This window comes from Cynocephalus volans, chromosome 9, assembly GCF_027409185.1.
Source record: "Cynocephalus volans isolate mCynVol1 chromosome 9, mCynVol1.pri, whole genome shotgun sequence".
NCBI lineage: Eukaryota > Metazoa > Chordata > Mammalia > Dermoptera > Cynocephalidae > Cynocephalus > Cynocephalus volans.
In genome coordinates, this window is record NC_084468.1 from 135,014,655 (window position 1) to 135,035,674 (window position 21,020).

At 36.4% G+C, this 21,020-nt stretch overlaps 1 protein-coding gene across 7 annotated transcripts in view; it reads left to right on the forward strand.

The window, feature by feature from the left end:
- The window catches only part of ARFIP1 (ADP ribosylation factor interacting protein 1), a 109,740-nt gene that overhangs the window by 17,244 nt on the left and 71,476 nt on the right, over positions 1–21,020 (forward strand). The gene's annotated exons all lie outside the window — the stretch shown is intronic.

A 21,020-nucleotide genomic window follows, 5' to 3' on the forward strand; every position in this document is an offset into this window, starting at 1 on the left:
GATTTAGAGGAACTAGTAAGGCTGGAACACAACATGGGGTCTTCTGACTCCAGTTGCAGTGTTTGCCACTGTATATGTGGCACAGTATTTCTTTTTTGTGTTTTTTTTGTTGTTGTTGGCTGGCCAGTGTGGACATCCGAACCCTTGACTTGGTATTATTAGCACCTTGCCCTCCCAAGTGAGCCACTGGTCAGCCTAGGCACAGTATTTCTTTAATTCAATTGAGATACTATGAATCTGTGAGACAAGCTTTAATGTAGGATTTAGAGCTAGATAATTTATTTTTAGTCCAAAAGTCAAAGATGAGTTCTGGTTGGCAAAATATGTAGTATTTGTAGATACAGGATTCTTTGTGATTTAAAATAGTTTGGTAAAACAGTGTTGTAGTTATTTGTAGTTCTGAGAAACTATAGAATTCGTGTACTGTATTCATCTTAGTTCATGGATTTGATTTTTTATGATCAGATCTCTGAATCTATAGTGTTGGGAGATGATCAGGAGATGTTTGATGTATGTGAGCTAGAGGAAAGACTGGCAGCCTGGCCAATGATGGGATTCATAATAATAAATCAAAGTATTCTGTTTATAGTTTACCACTGTGAGTTTTTTCTATGTGAATGTCACTCTGATAGATGCTAAACTAGAAATTTCTTGTTCAATAGAGAGTTAAGCCTGGATGACAGTAATCTGAAGGAAGGGCTGGCCAGTCAGCTCAGTTGGTTAGGGCACAGTGTTGTAACACCAAGGTTAAAGGTTCAGATCCCTTTACCAGCCAGCCACCAAGAGAAAAAAAAAGTTATAAAAGATCTGAAGGAAACTGCTGCCAAGTAATTGGTTGTTTAAATTTGTCTTTAAATTAACATTAAAATCCATGTTAGGCACTTCCTCTGTTTTTAGCCATACCCAAATGTGCAGTATCCACAGGGAATATTGTAATTAAAAAAAAAAAAAAAAGACCAGGTATGTGAGTATAGCTGAACATATGCCCCAATTTAAAAGCATTATATGAGTTTACAGTTAACCTGAGTAGGATTTAGGGATATTTTGATTTTAAAATTCCCCATTTATTAGCATTCTAATAATTTAAACCTGCTCTGTTCAAAATTTATGGGTCAGATTTGCTTACAGGACGAAACAGGAACCCAATAGGCACCATTCACTGAGAGCCTATTAGGTGCCAAACATTGTACTAGGTTTTGCATATAAAATTTTATTTAATGCTACACTAACCCTGTTGGTAGTTTGGGTTTTCTCCCTGAGAATTGGAAGGGTTAACATAGCTATTAAGGAGCAGAGCTATAGTTTGGACCCAAGTGAAAGTAGAAAAGATGAGTAGATTTAAGAAACTAAATAGAAAAAGAATATATTTAAAGGTAGAAGCAAGAAATTAGGAAAACAAGCAAATAAAGTATCCTTCTAGTAACTGTGATAACAAAAGAAAGAAAGCAGAGAAGTTGTGTTAGGTATTTATTAGATTATCCTGGGATTATAGTCTGAGTTCTTCTTTTCTGTCTGCCCCTTGTTGTAGTTAACAGTAGTACATATACCAATTTCAGATATTCAAGAAAAATGTACAATTGTTTGCATTCTTCTTTTGTGTAAGTAACTCAGAGGTCTAAAATGTGTTTGGGTATAGATTCTGTATTCAAGGTGCATGTTGATTAATAGAGGAAATTTAAAAATAAATAAAATGTAGAATACTGATGCCTTCAGAGTGGTACAGATTAAGCATTGTGGCAGTTCATAGGAGTATCAGCCAGGAATATCAGTGAAAATGCATTTATACTGAGTCTTAGAGCATAGGTAGAATTTGGACATATGAGTGATGATGGTTACTGCTTGAGCAAAGGCATAGAGAAAGGAAATTGAGAAACATGTATGGGGAAGAGTGAGTAATTAAGTTAGATTTAATAGTGTATCTGAAGAAGTGTAATTGGTGTAAAGAAGATAGTTCATGTCATGGAAGGATTTTGAGTGTCAAACTGAGGAGTTGGTTTTATGTTGTAGACATATTGGGGAAGGAGACAGACATGTTGAAGATATATATGTTATTTCATTAAATATAATGTAAAGTAGGTTTACTGCCATCAAGCATCAGAAGGGGCTGAAAAGTGATGAAGAGTGCTATTTATGTAGGTTTGTCAAGGAAGGCCCTTCTGAGGAGATGATGTTTGAGCAGAAACCTGAATGAGGTGATGGAGAGAGTCATGTGAAAATCTGGGAGTAAGAACCTTCCAGACATACACAAAAAAGACAATAATAAGTGAATAGCCTATATATTCGTCATCTGGATTCAGTAGTTATCTGTATTTTAGCATGTTTGCATTACCCACCCCATTTATAGTAGTAGGTTTGAGAGTCACCTTCCTATTAAAGACATGAAATTGCCAGGATAGGTAGAACAGTGAAAAAACAAGGCTACAGACAATAACATTTATAACCATATTTTAACTCTGTCCTGATCATGGTCTGTTTTAGAAAAGTGTAGTTAGGATACCTATAGTGACGAAGTTACAAAGAGTATCTGTCTGTGCTGGTAAGTGCTCGTGTTGTTGGTAGTACTTTAGTATTTGTTCTATTGGTCTTCAGTTGAAATCAATATGGTATAATTATAACATCTTTGTATGGTGTTTTCATATTTATAGGGTAGTTTCACATTTGATTCTCATGATAGCTATATGATATATAGGTGAGGTTAATAATCTCATTTTATAAATGAGAAAATGGGAAGTTACAGAAATGAAGTGACTTCTACAAAGTGTGAAAAGGGGCAGAGCTGGACCTTAAATCCATGTCTCTTAACACCTTGGTTAGTTCTCCTGCAACTTCATGCGGTAGGCTTATTCACCAATACTTTTGAGCCATGTTGAATGAATATTTTGTAATAAATATATTAACCATTTTTAAAAGAAGGTCCTATTTTACTAATACAGAAGGAAATTTCAGACTATTTGAATTATGAGTTTAATGGAATTGTGCTCTCTTTTTGTAGGCAAACAAAAATCTGAATAATTTTATCTGACACAGAAGGCATTTGTGCTTTTTGGTATTAGAACAAAATATGGTCTCTGTTGAGATGCATAATTAGTCCACTAAACACTGCAACCTGCATTGTCTGAAACCATAACTAGAACAGTTAGAGTTGAATATTTATGGCTTCTCTTCTTTCTTTTCTTCTTTCACTCTATTTACTTTCTTCACTGCTTTTTGTCTAGAATTGACTGAAATTACGAATTTAGTCCTTTAAATTAGAAGATATAACTACTTGATAGAACAAAATACCTACTGAATTTATGCAGTCAATAACCTGAGCATCAGAAATATTTCACAGTGCTTTTTATTGCATTTTCAAGTATTTTTTTTTTTTTTTTGTCTTTTTTCGTGACTGACACAAGTATGTTTTTTTAATGGTAAATTTAAGAAACAACTGGAAAAACTAAGATTATTATTATTATACCACCATATTTTTGCTTGCTTAGTGGTAAGCTGGAGTAAAGAACAATGTTAAATGTGTGTATTTTAGAATATATAATGCCTTATATAGTTCCACAAGTCTAATTAAAGCTAAGACAAGCTCTTTTAGGTCCTTTCTAGAAAGTTTCTATATTGTTTCTAAGAATTTTACAAATTAAGTTTTACCATGGATAAAGTAATGTATTGATAATAACAAGAAATGTCTTTCTAATGTTCCTTTCTTTTGCATTAAGAGATTTTTAGACTTTGGATGAGCCTTTGTTAATGATGCTTTTTCATATCCATATGGTATTTATAAATGCTGGACTGTGAAATGTAAAGCATTTTTTATGTTAATATCAAGGTATATTTTCAGGATTTGAAAAACATAAATAGTGCTAGTAAAATTACATCAACTTTTTTCTTTTTAACCCTAGGTCTTGGGGCAGCTATAGGAAGAGGGTATATAGACTAAGAGTTGAATTGTCAGAAAAGAGAGTTACTGAGTATCCTGAGGATGCAGATGAAGTTAGTGGACATTTTGTTGCCAAATTGGCCTGTATGAAGAGAGTAGGGGAAGAATATGATATGAGAAGCAGCTAGAGAAGTAGGTAGGGTTCAGACTGTAAGCAGTTTTATGAGCTTTGTTATCACTATTGTAGTGCTGAAAAAGTTTGCTGGAAGGCTATTTGATCCACCAAAAGAAGGCATGGGGTAGCTATTCTCCTCCAGTGCAGTTGAAATGGCATTAAAGTGAGTAAATATTAAGATCCATGGGGTCTGGTAGTCTAAGAAGCAACTTATAGCATCAGGCTATTTACAGAGTTTCTCAACCTTGACACTAATGACATATTTAGGCAGACAAATTTTTATTGTGGGGGAGTGTCCTGTGAAGCTTTGTAGAATATTTTGCAGCATCCCTGGCCTCTGTCTTTGAAATACCAGTAGCACACCATCTGCCTTGGATTGAGTGGCTCCCCAAATCTTGACCACCAAAGTGACAGTGTCAAGAGGGTGGGAAATCCTTTTCTGGTAATTGGAAGGTGGGGCCTCGAAGAAGTCATTAGATTGTGTGACAATGCTGTAATGAATGGATTAATAATGGTGGTCAGGGGCATGGTTCTGATGGCTTTAAAAGGAGAGCATATGAGAGTATCTCACTCTCTCTCTCTCTGCTCCACCATTTTCTGCCATGTGAGACCCCTGCATTGCTGTAAAGCCACCACCAAAGAAGACCCTCGCCAGATGTGTTCTCTTTTGGACTTTCCAGCCTCTGAAATTGTAAGCAACAAATTTTGTTTTCTTTTCTTTTTTTTTTTTTTTTTAAAGCTTTTATTTATTTATTTATTTATTTATTTTTGTCGTTTTTTTGTGACCGGCACTCAGCCAGTGAGTGCACTGGTCAGTCCTATATAGGATCCGAACCTGCGGCGGGAGCGTCGCCGCGCTCCCAGCGCAGCACTCTTACCAAGTGCGCCACAGGCTCGGCCCAAATTTTGTTTTCTTATAAATTACCCAGTTCCAGGTATTTTGTTATAAGCAACGGATATGGACTAATACACCATCCCCAGCTGTAACAACCAGACATTGCAAAATGATCCCTGGTGAGGGTACAAAATTACCCCCCTCCTCTGTTTGAGAACCACTGAGCTATCAGGATCATTGATAGCACACGCATATTTTCTGGCAATTCATGCCATTTTCAGCAACAAGCTTCTTGTCCTGGAACTCCTTATTTCCAGGTATCCTAGTTTAATTTTGCAACTGCCAACCTCTAGGAGTAGGAGGTTCCTGGATGCAGGAACTCTCTATGAGCGAGTGAGAAGGAAAAAATAGGGTGAGAGGTTTGTAGAAAGAAGAGATTTAAAATCATTATTGTGAATAAAGGATGCAAATTAACTAAAGAGGTACAAGGACCTGTGGGCACTGTGTTATTTCTAGGTCTCTAGGGCTCTGGTATTAGCAGAAGACAGCGCTAATGATATAATTGAAGGCTGATACTTCAGTTTTGAATTGTTGGAAGTGAAGGGTCAGAGTAAGTTAAGACAGGAGCTAATCTTTAACTATTCATGCTCATGTGGAAATCAAAGAAACAAGAGTACAAGTTGTCAGCATCAAGAAAGCAGTGGGTTTGATTCATATTAATGTGTGAATGTATATATATATATATTGGTTGGCAGGACCCACTGATGTATTTCATTCACTTTTGGAGAAGTAGTGAAATGTAGAAGTTAAAAACTCTAAGCTGCCAGATTTGAATCCCAGTTCGTCACTCACTAGCTAAAAGTCATTAAGCAAATTTCCTGATCTTTCGGGTTTTTTGACATGAGAAACAGGAATAATAATGGTACCTACCTCAGAGAGTTGTGAGGTTAAATGAGATAATGCGCATAAAGCAAGTAGAGTTAAATCAGTTAATATGAAAAACACATAGAAACAGTGCCTGACACATCGTTAAGTACACATTAAGTGTTATCTCTTATTATTCTTGTAGGGTTTCACTTACAAGAGGATGCATTATTTAAATTTTTAAAATTCCTTATCCTTTCTAGGCCTCAGTCTCCTCATCTGTAAAATTGGGAAAATCATAGAACAGTTGTGAGTATTAAATGAGTTAATTCATGTAACATGTTTTAGCACAGTGCCTGGCATGTAGTAAACACTGAATAAAGGTCAGCTTTTCAGTGATTACTCTTGGTATTAGTGTAGGGAACCATGATGCTATCTGTAAAGTAAGGTAAATAATAACTGTAGCCAAAATGTTTCATTATTTTAGTTATAATAAGTTTCCATTTGTATTGTCAGAGCTAGGGCTCAGACCCTCCAAACCCATTGTACAGACTGGGTCCCCAGACCCCTCACACGCAGGTCCGTGCTAGGTGATTGGGAGAGATTCCAGGAGCTGTTGGCAGATAACATGAGTTCAGTCCTCAGCTTCCTCAGTGGCAGCAGCTTACAGGTCCGGTAGCTTACAGGTCCAGCAGTGGCAGTGGCCTTGCAGAGGGTCCTGGGGCACTAGCAGCAGCAGCCTCCAGCAGCAGTAGTGGCCCCCCCCATGACCCCCCCCCCCCGGGAGGGGGGAGAATCCCAGGGATGGGAGGGACCATGGATCAGAGTCACTCATCCTAATACTTAAGTCCATAACGCAGGACACCTGGGTGCACATGCACAATTACACTAGATGATAACCAAGGAACACCTGAGCGTGTATGCCTATTTACATCAAATGCTTGGCAAGATTCTGAACATCTGCGGGGCCCTGATCATTTTTCCTATATTTTCCCAACACTATCAAACAAGTTTCATACCATTCTGGCATCCTGAAAAGTTGCTAGACTATTTCAGAGTTACCACCTGATACTCAAAAAGCATTCATAATGTTTATTAGAAGACCTTTTTCCATTTATCCATTTCTCAATTGTAAGTCTGATGTCAGAGTCTTATGTTGCAGGTAAATGAAACCAGTTCCAGCTCATTTACTCAGAAAAGGAATTTACTAAGAGGATATGAAGTAGTGTAGAGAATTGTCAGGAGGGCTAGAAAGCCAGAATCCAGACTGTACATCTAGGAATATTGATCCAAACTAGTGAGGGCCACACTCCTGCCATTGCTTAGAATCACATGCAGCAGCTTGCACTGCCAGTACCCCTAGCTGTGGTGACTGGATGCTGCCACTGCCGACCTAGGAATTTGATCTTGCTACTGTTATTGCTATACCCCAACCCCCACCCCCCAGTGATTTCCTTGGCATTTCTCTTTTTTCGTAACACTAATTTCTAAGTGTGGGGCAAGTGCCTTTGACTTGGCAGATCCTAGGTCATATGGCAGTGCCCTAGAGCTTGGGAAACAAATAATAATATTAGCATAACTTATATAGCACTTAATTGTATGCCAGGCACTATTATAAGTACTTTATATATTATTTTATGCTACAATAATGCTATGAGATAGGTACTATTATCATTTTACAGATGAGGAAAGAGAGATTTAGGAACTTGCCTAAGGTTCACAGCTAGTAAGTGGAAGAGCCATGAATTGAACCCTAGCAATCTGGATTAAGATATTTGCTTGATTACCTGATATTTTGATCTTTTATGAATTATGAGGCAGGCTCTGCCTTTCCCCAACATTGGGAGGGGGCTGGGGCTGGGCAGCCAAAAAGAATGAGATACAAAATACTTGGCTAAAGTCTGACTTGGCAAACCAGTTATGCCTCTATTGCTGTTTTAAAAGATCTAAGATGAGGAACAGAGGGATTTTTTCTTGTGATTGCATTTCATGCTCTGCCATTCCTTAGGTATTCTTCTAGACCCAATACTTGTGATTTTCAAAATCCGATCCAACAGGGAATATATATTTGTAAATGACACTCATGACTATGTAGTCATTTTTGTAATGAGAGAGTATTAGAGTAATTTATTTTTTGTGGGCAAGTTGTATTTTGGAAAGTGACAAACTTCTTTTGCTGCTGGGTGGCAGAGCTTCAAGTCAGTACCTCCTCATTGGTGGGCACTGTGATCAGAGTCACACACCTCCTTCCACCTGACTGGTATGGTTGCTCTGTGGTTGGTGGATTTGGGGCTTGCAGGAAAACAGAGATGATAAAATGGAATTTTACTTTTCTTCAAAATAAATCAACAGTTTATTGAGATAAAATTTACATACAGTAAAAATGCACCCATTTTAAATGTACAGTCCAACAAATATAAAAACTTGGGAAATTGTATCACAATCAAGATAAAGAATGTTTCCATCACCCTTAAATTTCTTGTGCCCCTTTGCAGTCAGTCATCCCCAAACCAGCCCTCCTACAGGCAACCACTGATCTGTAATAACAAATTAGTTCTGTATGTTCTAGAATTCTATATAAATGGAATCATATAGTATTTTTGTGTGTGTGTGCCTTTTTTGGCTCAACATAATGTCTGGAGATTAATCAATAGTTGTTGCATGCATCAGTAGTTCGTTCCTTTTTATTGCTTTTATTGCTGAGGAATATCGGTTATGTGTATATAAGACAATTTGCTTACTCATTAACCTGTTGATGGACTTTTTTTTTCTAGTTTTGGGCTGTTATGAGTAGAGCTGCTATAAATATATATGAGTCAGGACATTTGGTTTAATTTCTCTTTGGTGAATGCTTAGGTATAGAATGGCTAAGTCATGTGGTCAAGTGTATATTCACTCTCATAAGAAATAAACAATTCTCCAGTGTGAAGTACTTTTTTACGTTCCCCCCAGCAATGTATGCAAGTTCCAGTTACTCTTCATTAACATTTGGTATTATCAGTCTTTTTAACTTGAGCCATTGTAGTGGATATGTAGTGGTGTCTTACTGTGGTTTTTATTTACATTTCCTTGATGACTGGTGATGTTGAGCATCTTTTGATGTACTTATTTGTCATTAATATGTTTTCTTTTGTGAAGTGTCTGTTAAAATTTTGGCCATTTAAAAAAATTTGTGTTGTTTTCTTATTAGTGAATTGCAAGAGTTATTTATATATTTTGAATATCAGTCATTTGTTAGATATATATATATATATATATATATATATATATATTGCAACTGTTTTCTCCCAGTCTGTCACTTGCCTTTTCATTTTTTAAATGGTGTCTTTTGAAAAGAAGTTTTTAATTTTGATGAAGTCTAGTCCATCAGTTTTTTAAAATTGTTTTTGCATTTTGTGTCTATCTGAGAAACGTTTGCCTACCCCAAGGTCATGATTCAGTACTCCCCCCACCCCCAGACAACTATCATTCTGCCTATTATCATCATCACTAATTGTTTTTCTTTTCAATTGAATCCTACAGTATGTATTCTTTGGTTCTGGCTTCGTTTGCTGAACACTATATCTGAGATTTTTTTCTTCCTTGTTTCTTGTACCAATAGTTTGTTCTATTTTACTGCTGTGTGGTATTCCTTTGTATGACTATCCCACAGTTTATTTGATGAACATTTGGATTGTTTCCAGTTTTTGGCTATTATGAATAAAGCTGTTATGAATATTCTTATACATATCTTTTGATGGACCTATGCACTTATTTTTCTAGGGTATATCTCCTAGGATTCGAATTGCTGGGTTATAGGCTAGGCATATGATTAATAGTATTCCCAAATAGTTTTCCAAAATGATTTTACCAATTTTTACTTGCATCAGCAATATATAAGAAGAATCTAGTTGTTTCACATGCTTGCTAACAATTGGTTTTGTCAGTCCTAATTTTGGCCATTCTAATGGGTATATAGTGGTATCTTATATGTGGTTTTAATCTGCATGACAAGTTGAACCAAATAACTTTGTAGATCCTTCCCAGTACTAAGGTTTTCTGTTTGTTTTAGAGTGGAAAAGGTTGTGATTGAAGGTGTAGCACATAACCACCTTAAATAATATTATGGTGTTTTTGGTTTTTATATAACCACAATAGATGTTTAAGTAGCTAATTTTGCTTGTTAACCTTCCTCTCTTGTCTAGGGCTTACTTATAGTAATGGTTCCCATCTGGATGCACATTAGAATTGTTACTGGACGCCATATCCAGGTTATTGGTTCATGAAAGAAGAATCTTTCGTGGACCTGTAAAAGGAAAGGAAGAGAGAGAGAGAGAAACAGAACCTGATAGGGCTTTACTACCAAGCAGAGGTACGCACCAAAGTGCACAGAGATCTCTGCCAAAGAGAGAAGCACGCACCCCAGACCTTCTCCATCCTCTCTGTCCCACGTGCGAACTCCTAATGGCTCAGCTCTGCCCCTCCTGTCCCTCCTAGTGCATAGGCTCTGGTTGATCCAGTCTGAATATTTATGAGCAGTCTCCCTGGGGTGTGCCCCTATTTTATCCCTGCCTTAGAATCACCTGGTAAGCTTTTCAAACTATTTTAAAAGCTTCCTGGCTGTTCATATGGGGCCTTACTGGACCCCATCATTAAATCATGATCTCTGTGGAATGGTAGAAAGCTCCTCAGGTACTTCTAAGATGCAGAGGGTTGAGAATCATTGGCATATATGAATGAAACATTTTATTGCCTCTCAAGAGGTCTTGCGTGTACCCTTTAGGAATGAAATGCCAACTATAAAATCTTTAATAGGTATATGCAATGTTAACCCCAACTTTGATGCTACTGAAAGGATTCAAGAAGCTAGTTCCCAACTTTCTCTCTTTTGGTTGTGCAATATATTGACTCTCCAGGTTAGTTCCAGACTCATCTTTCTGGTTTTGCATTTCTCTTTATGTTACAAGTCTAATTCTGCTTTTAAAGTGCACTCTACCACATATGAATCAAGAAAATCACCTACTATAAAATACACTTTTTCTGTTAGCACATAAAGCAGTATTGCAGTCACATAGAGTATTTGCTCAGCTTTGATCTCCTTAAACTCGATTGTGGATTTAGAGTGTACTTGGAATTAACAGAACAAAAAAAGGGGAGAAAGGGCATGGTTTGGTTGTTGCTTTATCAAATAAAAGGTGAATAAAATGTGTTCAGCTTTTTGTTCATGAATATAATATGAATCTATATATATTATCTATCTATAATATGATATATATACACCAATCTTCTGTTGGCATGTGTAGATTTGCCACATGAGGATGCTTTTACATCATCATCAAACAAGTAACATCATAATCTGGAATGTGATATTCATAGATTGAATTTTTAAAGATTGTTTCTAAAGATTCAGCTATATAGAATGTGTGCCTTGTACTTATTTTCTAATTTGAAAGTAATTCAGTGGTGGCTGCAGCTGGATTGTACTAACCTGGAAAAGCTGATTGTTAAATTTTCAAGAATTTTGTGATCCAGCTGTTAAACACAGCCATTATTTTAAAAAGTAAATTATATAAACTTACGATTAAATACATATATTAAAAACAAAGGTAATACAAACTCAAAAACTTACTAGTTCCTAAGTATTTTACTGTTATCTGTGCTCTTGAGGTTGTGCCTATGGTGTTTCTGTGGTAGAAATATTATATATTGATGCACTTCTGCAAATCTCTTTCTGCCACTGGATTCATTGAGGTCATGTTGGAGCTTGAAATTGGCCACAGTAGGAGTACTGACACCATGGAAATGGGCAAACACTAAGATCAGGGCTCCTTTTTTTTTTTTAATTTGGAGAACGAGTTGTTAAACATTTAGTAGTACGTCACTGTAAGCATTATTCTTTACTCAATGAATTCCTACTGTGTACTAGCTATTCTTTATAAGTGCTTTGAATACATCTTTGTTTAATTTCCTCAAGTATTATCAGTGATGTGCGTTTTTTAAAAAATTTTATAGATGAGAAAATAAGATTAAGTAACAAAGATCACAAAGCAGCTGCTATATTGTGCAGCTAGAATTTTGACCCAAGTCTCTGATATTCCCAAATCTTTACCCTTCTCATTGTGGTATGCAGTCTCTCTGAGGCTTTGGAATAAGTTTTACAGAAGAGAGAATATTTGAGCTGAGTCTTAAGTTCTTGGCAGGATTTTATTAGATATTGAAGGTGGAAGAATAATTCAAACATCAGGAATAGTTTGAGCAAATGTTCACGAATATCAAAGTGCATTTCATGTTCCAGAAATAGCAAGTAATAGATTTAGTAGTAGAGGATCTATAGAAGAGTAAAGGTAAGAGAAGTAAATCCTGAAAAGTTGATTGGAACCCTGTTGTGAAGGACCTTAAATAACATGAACCTTGGAACAAAAGAGATTCTGTTTTTGTTTCTAAAGGACAGAATTATTCCACAAAGTGCTTTGTATAATTATTTTGGGTGTCTAATGTAATTTTTTTTTTTTTTTTTTGGTGGCTGGCCAGTATGGGGATAATTTTAATTTAAAACATGACTGTGGTAGATTGAATTATGCCCCCCCAAAACTCCCTGAAGCTTGAATTGTGTCCCCCAACTCTTATGTATTAGAAATTTAGCCCCCACTGTGACTGTTAAGAGGGTGGTAAATCCTATTACAGTAGTTGAAAGGTGAAGCCTTATAGAGGTGATTGGATTGTAGGATTGTGCAGTAGGGCCGAGCCCGTGGCGCACTCGATGGAGTGCTGCGCTGGGAGCGCGGTGACGCTCCCGCCACGGGTTTGGATCCTATATAGGAATGACCGGTGCACTCACTGGCTGAGTGCCGGTCACGAAAAAACGACAAAAAAAAAAAAAAAAAAAAAAAAAGGTAGTGAATGGATTAAAAATTGTGGTCAGGGGCATGACTCTGAGGGCTTTAAAAGAAGAGGAGAGTCTTTCTCTGCTGTCTCTGCTTCCACCATCTTGCAACATGAGACCCCTGGTCACTGTCGCCTCCACCAGATGGACTTTGGACTTCTCAGCCTCAGAAACAGTAAGCAATAAATTTCATTTTCTTTATATATCACCCAGTTCCATGTATTCTGTTATAAGCAACTCAAACAGACTAATACAGTGAGGTAACATGGATGTTTTTGTCCAGGGAGATGATGTGGAGCTTTTTGGTTTTGAGTTCCGTTCTGCCAGTCTGTTAATTTTCGGTACTATAATTAATGGTTAGTAAATGATGTTCCCTAAATTGGGTCATTCTTTGTGGGAACGAAAAAAGAATAGATAATAATAAGAATTTTTGTACGTCTTTTGGCAAATGAGTATTCGTATTACCTGCTTCATGGCATAAAATGGTATTGGTTTATCATTATATTTTTCATTTTCAGATCATCTGTTTTCTGTTTAAATTCACAAACTAGAACAATACATAGTTCCACTGCTGTAATTCTCTCTGCTGTGTCAGTTTCGTAAACCTATTCACTCTTTCTGCCCCTGAATCTTTTTTGCTGTGTCCTCTGTCTTTTAATGTTCCATAGGACATATCTCTTGAGTTCTCCTCTTGTCACTCTTATCAGTTCATGCCATCCACATGCCTACAGTGGAAACTCGCAGATTTATGTTTTTAGCCTGGAGCTTTAGACTTGCATTTTGAAATTCCTAATGTGCTGGTGGATTTCTATACTTCACAAATGTTCTCAAATTCAGACTGTCTGCAATTGAACTCATCACCTTTCGAAGCTAAATAAGCTCTTTTTTCCCACTTTGGTGAGTGATATGTTCCTCTTTCCAGTTTCCCAAGCCACAAATTGGGGGACAGTGGGGTGGGGGGAGGTAGGTCATCCTAGATTCCTCCTCCTTTTTTATTTCCCACAGTCCAGTCACTCCATAAGTCTCTTCTACCTCCTCAATATTTCTTGAATCTACTTTTTTCTATTTCTACAACCTTAATTAAGATCTTTCTTATTTCTTATTTGGACTGTAAGATAGCCTCCTAAATGGATTTTCTACCTCCAGACTTTCCTTCTTTCTCTTCAGTCTAACCTCCCACTAGACTTCTCTAAAATAAATTAATTAGACTCTTATAATTGCTTTCTCCCCATCCTTTTCAGTTTTTTGTTTCTTTGTTTTTGGGCTTCTCTCTTTTTCCCCCTCTCTTCCTCTTTTTCTGCCTTTTAATTTATTCTTTGATTATTTGAATATTTTTAAGAATTCTATTTTCATTTTCCACTTAGAATTAATAATGTACTGCTTCACTTAATATAGAAATCTTGCAGCCTTTTAGATCCATATTTTCTTTACTTCCGTCCCTTTCTTTGATATAGTTAATATAGTTGTTGTAAATATTACATCTAGATACATATAATCCCCAGAAGATTATAACATTTGTTTCAAATAATTATATGGTTTATAAAGAAATGGAGAGGAAAAGGCAAAAAGAAAAAAAATACTGTTTTTTTTTACCCAGGTATTTACCATTTTGGTTCCTTCTCATTCTTTTCTGAAGATCCATGTTTCTGTCTGGTTTTATTTTTCTTTAGCCTGAAGAACTTCCTTTATCATTTCTTGTAATGCAAGTTTGCTGGTGAGGAATTCTCTTAATTTTATCTGAAAATACCTTTATTTCCCCTTTATTCTTGAAGGATATTTTCACTAGATAGATATAAAGTTCTGGTTGGACAATTTTCTTCTTTCATCACTTAAAAAATATTCCATTCTCTTCTGGCTTTTGTAAATTCTAATAAGTCAGCCGTTAATTGGATTGTTGTTTCCTGATAGTAGTATTTGTTTTTCCCTTGCTGCTTTCCAGGTTAGCTCTTTATCTTTGGCTTTAAATAGTTTGACTACGATGTGCCTTGGCTTGGATTTTTTTGTATTTTTTCTGCATCATGTTCATTGAGCATCTGTGTATCTGCAGATTTTTGTCTTTCATCAAATTTGGGAAATTTTTGGCCATTAATTCTTCAAAATACTTTTTCTATATCATTTTCTCTGTCCTCTCCCTTTTCTTCAATCTTCTTGTCTCTCTGTTCTTAACCTTGGATTATTTATTTTGATTTAGTTTAGGTTCACGTACTCTTTCCAGTGTAATCTCTATTTGGCTTTTAAGTTCAAACATTTTTTTTTTTTCCAAAAAATTGTAGTTTAGTTCTAGATTTTTCCTTTTGTTGATTTTTTTTATTTATATTTCTGTACTATTTCCTGTTTTTTTCCTTAACTGAGATTTTTGTTCATTGAAAATATTTTACTTGAGACTAGTTATAGTAGCTTTTTAAAAAAATCATTGTTAGTTCCAGCATCTGGTTCATCTCAGAGTCACTATAGATTGATTTTCTTTTCTTTGGGAATATGTTTCATTTTCTTGGTTCATTATATTTTCAGTAATTTTGGCTTGTATTCTGAACATTGTAAATATGGATGTGTTATAGATTTTGTTATTTTTCTCCGATGCTATTTTTCTGTTATTTTCTCCAATATTTTCTTTATTTTAGCAGATAATTTTCTTGGTTGGGCTTGCATTTCAAACTCTGTTTCTTGTTGGTAGCTGTGGTCTCAATTCAGATCTTTTTTCTTTAGCTGAGCTTCTTTGAGTCTCTTCTGCCCAAGTGCATTCAAGGGCTAGTCAGAGAGGTGGTAGACAGAGTTTGGGATCCTCTTTCTGGATCTTTCCTTTTCAGTCTTCCCTATTCCCTTCACTTTTTCTCAGCTTTTCCACAGCTTAGAAATACTGCAGCTTTCTCTCTAGGTGCTCTGGCCACTGTTGGATGCACAGCATGGATAGCACTTAACTCTAAGCTAAAAGCCAAGGAGATGGAAACTTACTTGCATAGCTCCCTATCTTCCCTCCTGCAAGTGAGCATACACTCCCCACCAGAGTTTATGCTTTTCTTTACTTTCTAGTATCTTCGAGTGATTGCTTTTTAAATTGTGTTCAGGTTTTAATGTTCTTTCCTTTATAGGTATGAGGAGGTTTGATAGGGTCTTAGTTCATCAGCCTTGGAAGCAGAAACCTGTCTTCCCTGTCCTCAGAAGTCTCCTGTGATGGTTCTCCTCCTACCTTGTGTGCTATTCCTTTGCCAGTTCATCATTTCCCCATGTCTCAGATGTTAGGGTATCCCAGAGCTCAGTCTTCAGATACCCCTTTTTCATTTATACTGACTTTCTAGGGCAGGAGTCAGGCCAAATCCATGCTCATTCATTTATATTATTGTCTGTGGCTGCTTTGGGGCTACAACAGCAAAGTTAAGTAGTTACAATGAAACTTTATGGCCCACAGAGCCTAAGATATTTACTATTTGGCCCTTCACAGAAAATGTTTATCAACTCCTATGCTAGGTGATTTCATCTGGTCAAAGAGATTTAAATGCCATCTATACACTGATGTTTTCCAAATTTCTTATTCTCAGCTTCAGATTTTTCTCTGGAGTTCAGGCTCATGTATCCAATAGCCTACTTATCTTCTCTACTTGGATGTATGATAGGCTTGTAAACCTTAATATGTCCTAACCTACGCTCTTGATATTTCCCTTACATTGTGCTTCTCCTCCCCCAGTCTTTCCCAGGTCTATTAATGGCAATTCCATCTTTCCAGCTGCTCAGGTCAAAACCCTTAGGAGTTATCCTTGATTTCCCTTTCTTCACATCTCATCTGTCTGTAAGGAATTTTTGTTGGCTCTTCCTTCAGAATATACCTGGAAGTTGACCACTTCTCACATCCTCAGCCACTGTAATCCTGCTCCAAGTCACCATCATCTCTTGCCTAGATTATTCTAGTAAGCTCCTAATTGTTCTACTTGCTTCTGCCATTTCTCAATTATTGTTTATTCAACACAACAGCAAAAGAATGATCCTTAAGAACAATCCTTTTAAAACATAAATTACATTGTTTCACTGTACTGTTTGAAAATCCATAAAATCCAAAGTTCTTATGATGGTCTCTAAAGCCACACGTTTTCTTGCCACTGGCTGCCTCTCTGACATTTCCTACTATTCTCCTCCTTGCTCTCTCCCTTCAAGCCACATGGCCTTCTTGTTATTCCTTGAAAAGCTGAGCATGATCCCATCTGCTGGTATTTGTACTTACTATTCCCTCTGATAGGAATGCTGTATCCCCAGATATCTTTATGACTTACTCCCCCACTTTATTCAGGCCTCACAAAAATATGATACCTATTCTGGGGTTTTTCCTGGCCACCCTATCTAAAATAGCACAAGTATGAACATGTATAGTCATACACGCCTATTAACATTTATGACTGTATGACATGTATATTTGTTTGTTTGTTTTTGCCAACTAGAATGTAAGCTCTATGATGGTAGGGAGTTTTATCTGTTTTGTTTATCACTCTATCCTGCATGTCTGAAATTGTGCCTAGCACATTACAGAGCTCAAGAAATTAGTTGAACTGAGGAATGTATGAATGAACAGTCACGATTCTAGCCACGTTGCTTTACTTACAGTCTCCAGAATATACTAGACCCTTTTCCACTCTGCTGCTGTTGTTTCTTCTATTGAAGATCTCTCCTTTACTGTGTTCCTATTTGTCCTTCTACAAGATTCAGCTTAAACGTCATCTCTGATAAGTTTCGCCTCTTAGTGCTCACCACGCTGTATTATAATTATTTTTTATCTGCAAATACGCTAAGTATGTGGAAGGCTAAGAACTGATTTATATTTCTGTTTTATCCTATGCATATTGCCTAGAAGTTAGTAGGCACATAGTAAATACCTGTTGAATTGCCAGCTGTTTTTAGGAGGAAGAAAGTAAGAACATAATCTTGCAATTTGAAAGGGGATGTGTATTAGTCCATTTTTGTTGCTTATAACAGAAATGCCTGAAACTGGGTAATTTGTAAAGACAGTATTTATTGCTTACAGTTTCAGAGGCTGGGAAGTCCAAAGTCCAGGGAAAACATCCAGCAAAGGCCTTCTTTGGTGGCTTTATAGCAACAGCAGGTGTCACATGGCGAGAATGGTGAAACAGAGGGAGAGCTGGCTCCTTTCTCCTTCTCCTCTTAAAGCCCTCACAGCCATGCCCATGACCACCATTAAACCATCAATTGGATTTATCCGTTTACTTGGGCATGGTCCTCACAATCTAATCACCTCTTCAAGGCCCCACCTTTCAATTATCATAATAGGATTTCCCACCCTCAAGAGTTACAGTGGGGATTATGCTTCAGTGAGTTTGGGGGAACATTCAGTCCACTGCAGGGTGATTATTTAGATAGCTAGATTTTGGTTTTCCTAATTGGATTAGAGACCAAATGCTAGTGTTTGTGTATCTCTTTTATTTGTAAGAAACAGAAACTTAACTGCAGTAACCCTGGGTGTACTGTAAGGATGCAGTGGCAGTAAGGAAAATAGGAATCTCAAAAGAATCATTCAGTGGAGAAAGGACATTCTCTTCAACAAATGGTGCTGGAAAAACTGGATATCCACATGCAAAAGAATGAAGTGGACCTTTACCTTATACCGTATACAAAAATTAGCTCAAAATGGATCAATGACCTAAATATAGACTTAAAATTATAAAACTCTGAGAAGAAAACATAGGGGGAAAACTTTATGACATTAGATTTGGCAAGGATTTCCTGGATATGATACCAAGTGCACAGGCAACAAAAGTAAAAGTTGACAAATTGGAGTACATCAAAATTTAAAACTTATGTGAATTAAAGGACACGACAGAGTGGAAAGGCGAATCATAGAAAGGGAGAAAATATTTGCAAGTTATATATATCTGTTAAGAAGTTAATGTCCAGAATATATGAAGAACTCCTATAACTCAACAACACCCCCCTTCCCAAATAACCTGATGAAAAAATGTGCAAAGGACTTGAATAGATCTCCAAAGATGATATCACATGGCCAACAAGCATATGAGAAGAGCCCAATATCGCTAACCATTAGGGTAATAGAAATCAAAACCATAGTGAGATTATCACCTCACACCCATTAGGATGGCTACAATAAAAATAAATAAATAAATAAATAACAAGTGTTGGTGAGAATGCAAAGTAATTGGAACCCTTATGCACTGCTGGTGGGAATGTAAAATGGTGCAGCCACTATGGAAAACTATATAGTGGTTCATCAAAAAATTAAAAATAGAATTACGATATATTCTAGTAATTCCACTCCTGGGTATATATCCAAAGAATTGAAAGCAGGGTCTTAAAGAAATATCTGCACATCCATGTGTGTAGCATCACTGTTCCCAATATCCAAGAAGTTGAAGCAATCCAGATATCCATCAACAGATGAATGGATACACAAAATGTGATCTATACATACAATGAAAAATTATTTAGCCTTAAAAAGGAAGAAAATTCTGACACATGCTACAACATGTATTGAACCTTGAAGATATTATAAGTGAAATAAGCCAGTCACAAAAAGACAAACACTGTATAATTCCACTTATATATGAGGTATCTAGATGAGTTAAATTCATAGAAACTGAAAGTAGAGTGGTGGTTGCCAGGGGCTGGGGGGTGGGGAAAATGGGGAGAAGTTGTTTCATGGATATAGCATTTCAGTTTTGCAAGATGAAAAATTTCTGGAGATTGCACAACAATGTGAACATACTTAACACCACTGAATTGTAGACATAGAAGTGGTTAAGATGGTAAATTTTATGTTATATGTTTTTTTAAATAATAAAGAATCCAGGAACAGAGAGCTTTGGCAAAGCCATTATTTAGAAGCAGTGGCAGATCTAGATACATAAGTATTACTGTTAATTTTTAATTAATTAGCTTTATTTTCTAGAGCACTCTTAGTTTCACATCAAACTTGAGGGGGAAGTGGAGAGTTCCCATATACCCCCTGTTACACATGCACAACCTCCCCCACTATGGACATCATTCACTACAGTGGTGCATTTGTTACAACCTACGATGACACATCATTATCACCCGAAGTCTGTACTTTACATTAGGGTTTACTCTTGGTGTTGTACATCTATGGATTTTGACAAATGTATAATGACATTTATCCACCATTGTAGTATCATACGGAATAGTTTCTCTGTGCTAAAAATCATCCGAGGCAACCACTGATCTTTTTACTGTCTCCATAGTTTTGCCTTTTCTAGAATGTCATACAGTTGGAATCATACAATGTGTAGCCTTTTCTGATTGGCTTATTTTATTTAGTTATATGCATTTAAACTTCCTCCATGTTTTTTCATGGCTTGATAGCTCATTTATTTTTAGCACTGAATAATATTTCATTTATGGATTATCACAGTTGGTTTATCCATTCACTAACTGAAGGATATCTTGGTTGCCTCTAAATTTTGGCAATTATAAATAAAACTGCTATAAACATTTGTGTGAAGATTTTTGTGTGGATAAATGTTCAGTTCATTTGGGTAAATGTCAAAGAGCATGAATGCTGGATCATATGGTACAAGTATGTTTATTTTGTAAAAAATTGGTTGGTCTGAGTACAGTGGTGCTTATAACTGATCACAACTAGTTACAGATCTCTTTGTTCCTTCTCCACTCCCATTGCTTCACTTGACTAGCCTTACAGAAAAAAAGAGAAAGAAACTGCCAAACTGCCTTCCTGAGTGGCTGTACCATTTTCCATTCCCTCCAGCGATGAATGAGAGTTCTTCTTGCTCCACATCCTCACCAGCATTTGGTGTTGCCAGTGTTTTGGATTTGGGCATTCTAATAGGTGTGTTGTGGTATCTCATTGTTTTAATTGGCAGTTCCTTAATGATATATGATGTTGAATATCTTTTCGTAAGCTTACTTGCCACCTGTATATCATCTTTGATGAAATGTTTGTTCAGGTCTTTTGCCCATTTTTAATTGGGTTACTTGCTTTTTTATTGTTGAGTATTAAGAGTTCTTTGTATATTTTGGATAATGGTCCTTTATCAGATGTGCCCTTTCAAATATTTTCTCCCAGTCTGTGACTTGTTTTCTCATTCTCTTGACATTTTCTTTCTCAGAGCAGAAAATTTTAATTTTAATGAAGTCCAGCTTATTACTTCTTTATGGATCATGCCTTTGGTATTGTATTTAAAAAGTCGTCACCATACCCAAGGTCATCTCAGTTTTCTCTATGTTATTTTCTAGGAGTTTTATAGTTTTGCATTTTACTTTTCGGTCTACAGTCCATTTTGCATTAATTTTTGTGAAGGGTGTAAAGTCTGTGTCTATGTTCATTTTTCTGTGTCCAGTTGTGGACACCATTTGTGGAAAAGATTATCTTTGCTGCATTGTATTGTCTTTGCCTTTTGTCAAAGATCAGTTGACTACATTTATG